This window comes from Magnolia sinica, chromosome 7, assembly GCF_029962835.1.
Source record: "Magnolia sinica isolate HGM2019 chromosome 7, MsV1, whole genome shotgun sequence".
NCBI lineage: Eukaryota > Viridiplantae > Streptophyta > Magnoliopsida > Magnoliales > Magnoliaceae > Magnolia > Magnolia sinica.
In genome coordinates this window covers 30,561,435-30,576,236 of record NC_080579.1, presented here as the reverse complement: position 1 = coordinate 30,576,236, position 14,802 = coordinate 30,561,435, and the positions used below count along the sequence as shown (strand labels likewise).

General features: G+C 40.0%; 1 non-coding gene across 1 annotated transcript; it reads right to left on the bottom strand.

Annotated features, from left to right (window-relative positions):
• Positions 1 to 10,052: 10,052 nt before the first annotated feature.
• Positions 10,053 to 10,157, bottom strand: LOC131252369 (small nucleolar RNA R71). The gene has a single exon (XR_009174393.1). It is a non-coding gene; the product is annotated as a small nucleolar RNA R71 (small nucleolar RNA).
• Positions 10,158 to 14,802: the final 4,645 nt, after the last annotated feature.

Sequence of the window (14,802 nt, the reverse complement as noted above, 5' to 3'; positions counted from 1 at the left end):
GTAGGGCCCACCCTCATATATATATATATATATACAATATTATATATATAATATTATATATAAAAAATATATATAATCTCCATACCTGCTGCTAGTGTAGCTTTTCTCCATTAAAAGAGCAGAGGTGGGTCCCACGTAAGGCCCACCACAGCATTAATATGGGATATTATAATATATTATAATATAATATATCATACATAATATAATATATTAATATTATATATATAAATATAATTATATATATATAATATTCACAACGTCCAGGCCATGGGCGGACACATGCACCAAGGTGGCCTCACACGTGGGGTGGGTCCCATCGCTCAAGGATGGTGGATGGCGTGGATAAAATGCACAAACCATGGTGGGTTCCACCATCCAATGCCGTGGATGGTGTGAATAAAACACATACATCATTGTGGGGCCCACCACAACGTTTATCTGCCATCCAATCTGTTAATAAGGTCACACAGACCCTGATGAGGAGGAAAAAACAAATTTCATAAGGATCCAAAACTTTTGGATCATAAAAGGGGTTCCAAATGCATGTGTGGCTATTTTTTGGAGGGGGCCCACTACCATAAAGGACCTACCAAATGCACGGTGTTGATGACCAACACACCTCTCAGTGGGTCCCACAGCAGGGACCCAACGGTCCCTGTTTAACCGTCCTAGCGCAGCGTCCTGCTGGTGCTGCAACAGCAGCAGCGTCAGCTGCTATATGCTTTTGTTTTTCTTTTTGAAAATAGTTTTCTTGTGGTTTTTCCTAAGTGAGGCCCACATCAGGAGGATCCAACCTAGCCATCTAAATGAGCCCGATATTCGATGTATTTTTGGAGTACAGAAACCTCAGGGTAGATTTTAATGGTACAAACATTGTTTTCTATGCTATGGCCCGCCAGATAGTCGGATTGGCTTCATTTTTTGGCTCAATGCCTAAAATGATCTGGTGAATGGGATGGACGGCGTGGATTGGATCAACGCATCAAGGTGGGTTCTGCATGAGCGACCCACCCCAAGTTTCAAATCAAACTAATATTTTTTTTATTTTTATCCTAGTGCACTACACGGTCAATTCACACTTCACTGACGTCCAGCGTCCAGGGACGCTAGACGGTTTTGGATACAACACATATTAAGGTGGGCCCCGCTTATAGATGGCTACCTAGGTGGACCACCAATGGTTGGATGGTATGGATAAGACATACATCAAAGTGGGGTCCATCCAAGTGGGCCACACAACCACATCATCACATAAAATGATAGAGAGAGGGAGAGAGAGAGAAGCACCCACCTCTAGATCCTGAACTCCACCTTCCTCCAATAGGTCTTAGAGCTCCAAGGAGGTTGATTTAATGGTCGAGATGGGATTTGGAAGGCTAGATTGAGAGAGATCTAACTAGAAGGTGGTTGAAAATAGGAGGGCTGCCATGGATGTTTTTAGCTCCTCCCTTCCTAGGGGAGAAAAATGAAGAAGAAGAGAAAGAGTAGAGAGTTGAGAGAGAGTGGAAAGATGGGTTGTAAGAGGGTAATAATGGGTTGTAAGAGCATAGGGAAGAGAACCTCATAATGACTTGCAAGAGAGAGTTGACTAAAGCTCTCATGGGAAATGGTGCTCCTAGGGTGGGTCCACCTAGGGAAACATGTGCACCCCCTCAAAGTAGACCCCACATCAATTAAGGGCTCAAATATCATAAATGGTACATCTTTTAATCTACCCGTCGGATCAGCACACGAGACACGGTGTTGGAATCGCAGCAACGATGCTGTCACAATAACATAGGTCTTAGGTCAAGCTGACTCGAAATTATAGGATGACACTCAAGGTTACGCGCAAATGCTATCTACGCATCGCAGGTTGTCGGAATTCGACCGAGAGGACCGCAAGAGCCTACAGAACGATACGGTTTAGGATACAGGCCTGACAGGTGGAGCAACTTCCCAAGAGTTTTTCTTCATTCCTTATTTATTTTTAATGCTTTCTTTAGGAGATTTAGTTTTAATCATGTTTATGGTTGACTAAACCTCTTAGCTAGGGCTAAGAGGTGAAGCTTGTAGCGTGTTGGGATGATTTTCTTATTTTGATTATTGTTTTTCTTAAACCTCATTGATTTCTAGTTTGAATTTAAGGAATATTTTTAGTTTTCTATGATTTATTGTGACTCGAATTACAATAGATGCTATGATGGCTTTGAATATCTTCTTTTTTTATTTTGACATTATGAGATTGATAAATCCTGTTGTTCACCATTGTCTCCTGGGCATGGTAGGATGATGGAATCCCTTCCAATCATCATAATACTCCTTTATGTGTGACTAGGTCAATGAAAAGTTCAGATTTGGTTTAATTGCTTCATCTTCCAATTGGAAAGGATAGGACTCCAATTCCAATTTTGTTTCTTAAATCAAGCAAGGTAGCATCTTGATAACTATAAGTGGATCCTTAGCGCTTTAGTTCCCTTTTGATTATTAATACTTTATTCACAATTACTCTCTTTCATTCTAGATTTAGATTTAGATCTTATTTTATTTCTAGTTCTAGTTATTTTCAAAATATGTAGAAGTTTAGTCCCTGTGGATTTGACCTCGGTCTTACTGAGTTATTACTAAATTGCGACCCTACACTTGGGGTTGTGAACAATACACCACCTCCTTCTCTTTGAAAGAAGTAACATATCAAAAATTCCAAGAGAAAATTAAAGAGCATAAGAGAAATAAGCTTCATAACTCCTGGGATAGCGTGAAAGTTCAGCAAGACGTAATCAAATTCAACAACCCCTTTAAGGAGGAAATGATCATCATTTTGCTTTATATACGCCATCACCTATCTATCCTTATGAGTAAGCCTACTGATCAAATCACTCAGAATTTATTAATGTGTATGGCTAATTGGATGATGAAAGAACCACAGATCTTGGAAGGTATCTCATCAGATAAGGGTTTAAGATAGAGAATCGGTGATGTGCACTCCATGTGATTTCTCATCCCTAGTTATAACCCTCATACTCTATACCCCATGCATTTCTATGAAATAATTCAACAATATTTCCAAGATAGAAGTCCTTTGTGGGGGGATGAAGAGTTTTGTAATAGCCCGACCAGCACAGTATGATAGTCCACTTTGTGCTTGCGCCCGCACGGTTTTGTTCTTAGGGTTTCCCCTAAAAGGCCTCATACTATGAAGGTACTAACTCCACATATAAACACCATAACTTCAGACAGTGCTTCCGATGTGGGACAAGTCCAACCTCCCACTGCGTACACAGTAACCTGCCAACCACTGGTAGCTTACCCAGGCCATTAGGCCCCATCCACATTAGCATCCGCCCATGTGTGCCCGCCCACATGTGCAACAGTGACGGGGCATCACAATATCCCCCACCGAGGGCTGATACCATTTGTAATAGCCTGACCAACATAGTATGATATCGTCCACTCTAGGCTTACGCCCACACGGTTTTGTTCTCAGGGTTTTCCTAAAAAGGCCTCATACTATAAAGGTACTAACTCCACATAAAACCACCACAACTTCAGACAACGCTTCCGATGTGGGATGAGTTCAACCTCCCACTACGTACATAGTAGCCTACTAACCACTGGTAGCTCGCTCAGGCCATTAGGCCCTGCCCACATCAGCGTCCGCCCACGTGTGCCCACCCACATGTGCAACAGTGACGGGGCGTCACAATATCCCCCACCGAGGGCAGAGCCGTCCTCGGTTCTGATACCATTTGTAAAAGCCCGACCAGCACAGTATGATATTGTCCGCTCTAGGCTTGCACCCTCATGGTTTTGTTCTCAGGGTTTCCCCCAAAAGGCCTCATACTATGAAGGTACTAACTCTACATATAACCACCACAACTTCGGACAGCGCTTCCGATGTGGGACAAGTTCAACCTCTCATTGTGTTCACAGTAGCCTGCCAACCACTGGTAGCTCGCCCAGGCCATTAGGCCTCGCCCACATCAGCATCCGCCCACGTGTGCCCGCCCACATGTGCAATAGTGACGGGGCATAAAAGTTTCATACTCGTGGCTTCTTGGCTTCACGCACCTATTAAACTGACTAGGCGAACAACATGTTGAAGAAACGTGCTGCAACATTGGCAGAAATAGGTCTCTATTATTCCATTAAAGTCACTTCCGAATATTTCTGTAAAGATCCGATGATCTATAAGAGTTTCCTGACCTACTAGTGTCCAACCACCAACTCCTTTCTTTTATCATTAGGTGAAGTTAGCATCACTCTATGGGATTTGTATAGGATGGTCGGACTCTCTATGACCGGTTAGTTTTTTTATGAGTATATACCGACTAATGAAGAATTCACACACTTCTCACCATCTCAAGGACAAGCACTTGTATCGGGAACGAACATTGAGTTGTTTAGAGATGGATAAATTCCCAGACATCTAGAAAATTCCTCATCTTCAATGGCTCGTACATTTTTCTAGAGGACTACGGTATATTGTCTAACTTGTTCTTTCTTTCTTTCTTTTTAATATACTCAAGTTTCATCACTATTAACTATATTTGCTTTCCATTGTAGCTTCAGAAACAACTAATATAAAGACATGGAAAAGATACGTCAGAAGATTAGGGGTCTTTCGGAATACAGTTCTCATGGCAAACTTCCAGGTTTTCTTGTATATTGGCTCAGTCTAATAGTGCTTCCAAGTTCAAAATAGGCGGATGCAATCAGACCCACCATTTTTTGTAGTCGTAGGAGGAATGGCAGAAGGGTGGAAATATTCTTTGGCACCTCTTGTCCTTTGTTCACTTTACGGGGCTTTCGATGACATAGCGACTCATTGTAAGAGTCTAGCAGTAGGAGTAGGTTCTGCATACACGCCATGGCATTACTTTCAGGCTGGATCGACATGTATTTTCCATGGACATACAACGACCTAAAGAAAGCCTATATCAACCCTACTCACCTCCATCTATGGCATTATAGAAATGGACGATGATCAGGAAGACCTACGAATGGGTCATTGACAAAATTAAAATGATAGATACGATCGATTTCTACTAATTCTCACTTCCCCAATATGCAAATGATCATGATATTGTAGATATGACTCTCTCACACCTAGCGAGCGAGCATTCTTATTTTGATCAAATCCTATAGTCCTCCCCTGAGAGAGGGCAATGAATTTTCGAGAGAACCATACTATCCTAGTATATTTGCTCGTCAGTTTAGTTATGACCAAACTGTGCTAGAATATTGTGAAATGGTCACACATTATGAGAAGCTATGGCGTGGACCCCTACAACTAGGTGTTAGTTTGGAAGCAATTATTAGCCGCACGCATCATCTCTCATGTTGTCATTTTTAGCCATGAATGTTCTGTTCGTACTTCTTACTATTGGATGAGATGGTGAGCACATCAATTTCTTCTTGTTCACCATTGTTTACTAGTTGATTCTCTAACATGGGTGCCTCCTTTAAGACTAAAGAGATAGAGTCCAGCACAAGGAATTGGATACATTGTTGAGTGAGATCATGCTCCTGCTCCTGGTTAGATCTATGTAAAGATTTCTCTAAAAGAGCGTATTCATCAAATCAAACTAGTAAACACCCTTGAGGGTTGGATAGCCCATGGATTTCCTTTAGATCATTTGAGAACCCGTAGAGGATAGACTATCAGGGTTAGTGCGATGGATCCAATAGAAATCCTTCGAATGCTAATCACTGCCATTCATTCTCTTACACTAGAAGCCACAAAACATGCTAAGCCCCGAGAGGTGTCCTCGGCCATATCACCTCCATTGCAATATGCTCATGAAATATTTTCATCTCCAGTAACTCGATCCCAAACACGGTCTAAATCTCTCTTGACGCTGCAACATCGAGAAGATACTTCTCCTACCCGTGTTATTGTGGAAGAGCCTATGCAAACTGATGAAGCGGGACCCTCAAGGAAAGGCAAACAGATAATGGTGGAAGAACCAGAGTTAAGGTCATCATCATTGGAAGATGAGACGAGGAATCCTCTTTTGATAGTAGCTCTTTTACTGAAGATGACTCCTCTTCGGGGGATTCAAAAGAAGAGGGAGAATTAGACGTTGGCGAGGAAGAGCAAGAATTGGATATTGGCGACGAGGATAACACCACTGTCATAGCTGCTGCAACCGATGAAGAGATACCACAAGATACAATCATTCCTCAAACGGTGGCAACGGAAACACTAGCAAAAGAAGAGGAACCTTTAGATTATAGGGAGTATGATCATTCACCGGAAGAAGACATAGTCATAACATTTAGTGCCAACTACTCACCCCTTCCACGTGAAATATTTTCTAGTCCAATAGTTAATACTCTGTCTACTTTAGACATTCCTCCAGTTGCTGCAGAAGTGAATCAAGGTGAAATGAGTATTCTCCCTTTTAAATTGAGATCTACTAGGACAACTGGAACATCTCTCGCTCCTTTGACTCATTCGAGCACTATAGCATTTGAGATAATGTTTCCAATGGAACCGATTAATGTGGTGACTCTGACTACAGTTGATTTTAGTACTAGAGCTAAAGCACCGTCCTTTGCAGACATGATTCCAGAGGTCCTTGGTCCTTCATATCTTCCTAAGGGAATACAATCTTTAGAAGCACCAGTCTCCGTTCCTCTTGCTTACAGGTATATCTACCTCCTTTATATCTTATGTTGGTACTGCGTCTTTATTAGATGATAATGCTTTTTCTGACCCATACTTTTCATATTCTTATTTTCTTTTCTTCACCCATAGTTAATCCTACTTTGTGCGGTTCTTCAAGCTCGAACTCAATTGCCATGGTTTTGGATATGCCGTTGCTGAGGGTCAAATATTGCATATTAGACCCTAGTTATTGCCAGGATTTACAAACATGGTACTGTTTAATGGCTCAATTTAATCGTGTTTGTGATGCAAAATGTATTTACGAGCTTGAACTAAAATAGGGTGCTTAAAGCATGTATTTAACACTCTGATGACACCAAAGGCAAGGGACAGACCCCAGGGGACCAAGATTGATGGATTTACATGCTAAAGATCTGAGAAAGTTGAGAAACTGAGCTCAAGTGGCTTGAAAGATGTCTAGAATGTGAGATCACAAGGTTCCCACCATCCATTCGGCTCAAAATTTCATATATGGCCTGAGGACCATAAATTAACCCTACATGTCAATTTTCAGCCATTGGATCCATCTAAAAGAGGCCCAACGGATAAATTAGGCCCCATATCAGAGATCTGGGGCCCACCTGATCTCTGGACATCCCTCAATTTTGGACTCAACCATTTAAATCAGACGTGGAAGTGGATGAACAGAATGGATTCCAATGATACATCATGATGGACCCCACATGTACATTGCATGTACAGAGGGTACACGTGCACAAGATGTGCACCAGACGGAGAGTTCGGTCAAACAAAAGGGCTGACTGATAGTTTTTAAAGAAAAATAAAACCATCCAGCGTCCTTGCGCATGGAGGTCTTTTTGAGTAGTGGGGCCCACCTGTCACATATATGGAAGATTTGAACCGTAAAATGTGACCATATGGGGGGTTTGACCCTCTCCTAGGTGTCCTTTTGGCCTCACACACACATAAATACGTGTATCATCAAAAAATGTAGGATCGACGGTGAATTTATTTTATACAGTGGACCACACCAAAACCAGATAAAAACTACTCCTTCCTGACTGAAATTTCTCCAAAAATCCAATTAGCGGGGTGGATTTTCCATAAAACATCACTATGAGGCCCACCGAACACGTCTGCACGTCTATGTAAGCCTTACGTGCATCCGGGAAATTTAGAGATTTGGGAGAGTTTTGGGCCACGATCATCGATCTTTTCAAAGATCTGGACCGTCCAAGTGGAGCCCAGGACATCCATAACCCCATCCACGAAGCCAGATTCCAAAAACAAGATGTATAGCCATCCTGAAATCCACCAAATGCAAGCTATTTGTGTGTTTTGAGCTGCGTAAAACAGGGAGTGCGTAGCTCCTTACGCAGCGGACCTTCTCCACCGACTTCCTGCCTCACATCCGACCGACTCTCCTCCTCCTACTACCTATAAAGAGAAGAGAGAAGAGAGAAGAGAGGGATTTGATTCGCAGCAAGGATGTGGAGCAGAGAGAGAGTAGTATTTCAGATTTCTTTTATTTTTATTGTTTCTTTTTATTATTTCTTTTAAGATGTTTAGCCTAATCATGTCTATTCTAGGCTAAACCTCTTAGCTAGGGCTAAGAGGTGAAGCTTGTAGCGTGATGGGAGACTTTTTGCTTGTCCCTTTTGTTTAGACTGAACTAATGTTGATTTTAGTTTAATTAAGGGAATGTTTTTAGTTTTTAATGGTCTGTTGTGACTAAAATTACAATGGGTCTGCGATAGCTTTGAGCATGTTCCTTTCCTTTTTTATGTTTATGACGTCAGGAAGCCCTGTTGTTCACCATCATCTCCTGGGCATGGTCGGTTGACAGTACCCTTCCTAACCTTTATACATTGTTGATTGGTTGGTAATTAGTTTAATTCTGTTGTTTACTTTGTCTCCTCGGTATGGTTTGGTGATGGAATCCATTTTAATTCATATACCTTTCATCTCTTGAAAACTATATCAAAATAAGTTCAGTTTGATTTTCATGGTTACACCCTTCAATTGGATGAAGATGGACTCTTAAGTCCAGTTGAGTTTTTAATGCAGGCAAAAGATCTCCCTGATCTCTACAAGTGGATCCTCTGAATCCCTAGTTTCCTTCCTCTGAATTCCTTAAGTTTTAGATTAGTATTTCACCATTATTCCTGAAAATCATTCAATTTAGATTTCACCTTAATCTAGTTCTAGTTCTAGTTAGTTTCAGATTACGTACAGGTTTCAGTCCCTTGGGATTCGACCTCGGTCTCACCGAGTTTATTATTACATCACAACCCTATATTTAGAGAGTGAACAAGTTTATGGCGCCGTTGTTAGGGATTGACGGTTACGTTTTCTGAGATTAATTAGTTTTAGAATTAGGTTAAGATTAGGACTTTACTAACTTTAGGTTAAAGTTTTTTTATTTTATTTTTAGAAACTAACATGTTTCCTGTTTTGTACGACCTTGACATATACCTTCTAAATTGGTAATATCTTTCAAATTTTCTAGTCTTTTTATTTTCTATTTTAGATTAGGTTTTATCTTTAGAAACTTTCTAATTCTAGGATTTCTTCTAATTTAGAAACGAACTTATTTTCTATTTTAGGTTTAGAATTTCGTAATTTGTTTTTAGAAACTTTCTATTTTCCTTTTTAGAATTTTTTCCTTTTTTAGAAACTAGTTTACTTTTTATTTTAGGATCTCCTGCTATTTCTAAACTTTCTATCTGTAGAAACTAACTTGGTTTGTTTTGTTTTGCAGGTTCTTAATTTAGGACTTCTATTTTGGTAACTTCCTTCCAAATCTTTTCTCTTATTTTCTAGATTTGTATTTCTTCCTTTTTCTTAGGTTTAGGTTTAGAATTTGAATTGAGTGCTACAAGTGTTTCATGCCCAAGTGGGTTCGTGACAACACTCTACATCTCAAGGAGGATTGGTCGAGGGGTTATCTATCCATCGCAGGATTAGACACCACTTGAGATCCTCAGAGTTAATTGAGGTTATGGCCGCAAATCAACATCTTCTACCCCAACCTAGGGTGGAGGACATCCAGGATGAAAATGACGTGCATCAAGCACCCCCGCATCATACTTTACAAGATTATTTACAATAGGAGGGGGTGAGTATGTCCTCATGCATAGTTTTTTCAAAAAATACAGGACACATTAATATCAAGCCAGGGGTGATCCAACTCCTTCTAAAATTTCATGGGCTTGAATCTGAAAATTCGTATTTACACTTGAAAGAGTTTGATGAAATCATAACCACGTTATACTTTCCTAACGTGTCTGAGGACACGGTCAGGCTGAAACTCTTTCCATTTTCTTTAAAAGAGAAAGTTAAGACGTGGTTACATTCACTACGTCCCCGATCTATTAGCACATGGAATGACATGATAAGGGAGTTCATAAAGAAATTTTTTTCATATCACAAAACGAAAACCCTTAGAAAGTCAATCATGAACTTCACCTAAAAGTAGGATGAAAATTCTTCCAATGTTGGGAGCAGTTCAAGGATTTGTCAGCCCATGCCCACAACATGGATTTGAAACGTGGCACATTACACACTTTTTCTATGATGGACTGACATCTTCCATGTGCCAACTGGTCGAGACAATGTGCAATGGAGAATTTATGAATAAAAATGTCGATGATGTGTGGGATTATTTGGATAGACTTGCTGAAAACACGCAATCATGGGACACATACCCAAAATTAAATACCACTTCTAGGTTCACTCAATCAAAGGAAATGGGTGGAGTATACCTTCTAAAAGAGGAGGATGATCTCAACTCTAAAGTGGCTAATCTCATAAAGTAATTTAAGGCCATGGAATCAAGGAAGGAAAATGGTAAGGAAGTTGTTTGCAGTATTTGTGGTTGTAACAGTCACACAACTGAAAATTGTCCAACTATATCTACCTTTCAAGAGGTACTGACTGAGCAATCCAATGCTGTAAATAATTACCAAAGGCCTTTCAATGAACCCACCTCTAACACATACAATCCTTGCTGGAGAAATCATACAAACTTTAGTTGGAGGAATGAACAAACTACTACTCCTAAAGGTTTCTTTAATCAAATCCCAAATCAAGTGAAACCTCAAGAGGATCCAGTTCTACAACACATTCAAGACCAAGAGCTACTTAATCAAAATACGACACAAGCAATCCAGGAAATTAGATCAGCAATTGGAACACTTGTGTCGTCTATCCAAAGGATGGATTCATAATTAGCAATTGTGGGAAAGGGGATGCTTCCTGCTCAACCTCTCCCCAATCCCAAACCGCAATATGAAATAAGTGACCCTAGCCCTTCAAATCAGATGGAACAATCTAAATCCATCACCACTCTTAGGAGTGGGAAGATCATTGAAAAAACCATTCCAGTTAGGGCTGAAAAGCTTAAGGATACAGAAGAGGACAACGATGATAAACCTAGTATTGCTCCAATTGGATTAGAAAAGAAAACACAAGAGAAACCGATTCCTTGGCACTTCTAACGCAATTATCAATTGCAAGAATGGTGTTATGAGTATGTCTTTCGGGAATATGACATTAGAAATGAATATCTTTTTCAATACTGGTAGACGGTTCGAGGATGATGATGATTTCCATGACATTAACGTGATTGACTCTTTCATGGAAGATAGAATGCCTCTGACCTTATCCTCTGACTCTCTACAGACGTGCATGGCCTACTCCCTTGATTTTGATGATGACATGCTTAAGGAGAAGGGGGCCATGCTTGATACTACACCGGTACTTGAAGTTAACCGGTGGAGGCCACAAATTGAAAAATTGCCCCAAACCGAAGAAGTGCCTCTGTTGTCTAACCTCAAGGTACCAAATCTTGACCTAAAACTTTTACCCACTGATCTTGATCAGTTTTACTTAGGTTAAGAAGAGACATACTCAGTGGTGATTTCATTCCACCTTGAGAACAAACAAGATAGTATGCTCATTTCTACTATCGAAGAAGATAAATGAGTCATTGGACATATCATTACAGATCTCGATAGTATGAATGAACTCCTTTCAACTGAATGTTTCAACTCTTTAGAAGATTGCCTGGTATACTTTGTGGATATAAACAATCCCATGATAGAAAACATAGTGGAAGCCTCGCAAGATAGTACCTCGGTAGTTGTCACGGACCGAGAGAACCCTTATTCTGAAGTACTTCCTCCCCCAGATCCTGAATGTTTACCATTAAAGGAGGAGGAGCTACAAATTGAACTAAAGAATAAAACTTCGGCGTGTGTCGAGACTACACTTACTACAAATTTTTCTGAATTTCATCTACTTGTAGTCTCTGATTTATCATGGTGTACTAACTTCAAAATTTTTTCTGCCACAGGTGCATCATATATACTTTGGACACTTCGGTCGATTAAAAGAAAAGTTTTTACTGAGCTTCCTCAATTTCTCTGGACATTCCCGCTCCAGGACATCCAAGCCTACTGCAAAATGGGCTTTTAGATGATCTTGTTGAAAAACCTTCTGAGAAATTTAACAAGATATTGGCCAACGGAAGATCCTGGATGCATGATTAAGTAAATTTTTCATGTTTTCACAGTTGAGGATTAGAACTTACTGCTTTCATAGGACTAGGATAGTTTGCTTGATGCCGTTCTAGGATAGTTTGCTTGATGTCGTTTTAGGATAGTCAGCTTTATGCTGTTAGGTTAGTTTGCCTTCTAAGTTGTTTTAGGATATGTTGCTTTTGTTGGTTTCAGTCTTGTGCTGACTTGCTTTCATGCTGTGATCTCTTGGTAAAAGCCTCTTGATCCTCTTGATTTCTGTGTCTAGCTACTATCTTTCCATCACTTCTTTAATTTCATTGTCCCATGTGCATTGCATGTTCATATCTTTTACATTGAGGACAATGTAGATTTTAGGTTGGGAGTGGGGGATTAAGTTACCTAATCAGTATTTTATTAGTCTTGAGCAAAAAAAAAATCATGAAAATTTTTTAAATTTTTTTTAGAATTTCTTGTGAATTCGAAGTGATTTCGCCAGCCATCTTTGATTTAAAATTATAAGATAAGTGATGTTGGTAATTTATGACTCTTGGATCAGTTATCTATTAGATTTCACACAATTAAGTTCAAATTGTTAATCCATGATTAAAAGTTTTAAACATTGATTGAGTCATGATTTCACAGGACACATCTCACTTACACATTAAGATTTCAGTTTAATATTGAATTGTAACTTAGTGATCATTAAGCATGGAAGGAACCAACCTGGGAAATTTGTCCATCATGTTCAATAAGAAGAATATAGAGAAAAAAAGAAGTTAAAAAAAAAAAGAAAAAGAATACCCAACTAAAAAAATAGTTGTCATCAGGAAAGGGTTGGGTGTACGATCTTCACCATAGGTTTGCTCCCTACAAGTGCAGATTCGATTCCCCTCCCCCTCGATGAAAAAATCAAAAGCTGGAAGAATGAAAAGAAGAAATGTAAGGAAAGTTCTATTTTAGGTTTTGGTTGTCCTGAATGCTCTTTGGATCATCAATGTTATCATGGAAATTGACAATTGGATCTATTAATGATGGTAAGCCGGGATTACACTATACACCTATGGAACTCAATGTTTAGAATTTTTCTAATTGATAGATTAATACTTTGAGCCTGACTATGAAATTTACCATGCGCTTGAGTCCATGAGAAAGTAATGCCAACATTCATGAATCTTAGAAATCTACTACCTGGATTGTTTTTCAAACATCACTTGAGTTTATAGAAGTCGTCTTGTCATTCTCAACTTATTTTTCACATACTTTGCTCGGAACTAGCAAGATGCTGGTTGGGGGTTGTGTTAAGTGTCAAATATTGCATATTAGACCCCAGTTATTGCTAGGATTTACAAACATGGAACTGTTTAACGACTCAATTAAATCGTGTTTGTGATGCAAGGTGTATTTACAAGCTTGAACTGAAATAGGGTGCTTAAAGCATGGATTTAACGCTCTGATGACACCAAAGGCAAGGGATAGACCCTAGGGGACCAAGATTGATGGATTTAGATGCTAGAGATTCGAGAAAATCGAGAAACTGAAGCTCAAGTGGCTTGAAAGATGTCCAGAATGCAAGATCACAAGGTTCCCACCATCCATTCGACTCAAAACTTCATATATGGCCTGAGGACCATAAATTAACCCTACATGTCAATTTTCAACCATTGGATCCATCTAGAAGAGGCCCAACGGATAGATCAGGCCCCATATCAGAGATTTGGGGCCCACCTAATCTCTGGACATCCCTCAATTTTGGACCTAACCATTTAAATTAGACGTGGAAGTGGATGAATGGAACGGATTCCAATGATACATCATGATGGACCCCACATGTACATTGCATGTACAGAGGGTACACGTGCACAAGATGTGCACTGGATGGAGAGTCTGGTCAAACAAAAGGGCTGACCGATAGTTTTTAAAGAAAAAAACCATCGAGCGTCCTTATGTGCGAAGGCCTTTTTGAGTAGTGGGGCCCACCCGTCACATATATGGAAGATTTGAACTGTAAAATGTGAACATATGGGGGGTTTGACCCTCTCCTAGGTGTCCTTTTGGCCTCACACACACATAAATACGTGTATTGTCGAAAAATGCAGGATGGACTGTGAATTTATTTTATACAGTGGACCGCACCAAAACTAGATAAAAACTACTCCTTACTAACTGAAATTTTGCCAAAAATGCAATTAGCAGGGTGGATTTTTCATAAAACATCACTATGAGGCCCACCAAACATGTCTACACGTTTACGTAAGCCTTACGGGCGTCCAGGAAATCTAGAGATTTGGGAGAGTTTTGGGCCACGATCATTGATCTTTTTAAAGATCTGGACCGTCCAAGTGGAGCCCAGGACATCCATAACCCCATCCACGAAGCCAGATTCTGAAAACAAGTCGTACAGCCATCCTGAAATCCACCAAATGCAAGCTATTTTGTGTTTTGAGCTGCGTAAAACAGGGAGTGCATAACTCCTTACGCAGCCGACCTTCTCCACCGACTTCCTGCCTCACATCCGACCGACTCTCCTCCTCCTCCTGCCTATAAAGAGAAGAGAGAAGAGAGCGATTCGATTCGCAGCCAGGACGTGGAGCAGAGAGAGAGTAGTATTTCAGATTTCTTTTATTTTTACTATTTCTTTTTATTATTTCTTTTAAGATGTTTAGCTTA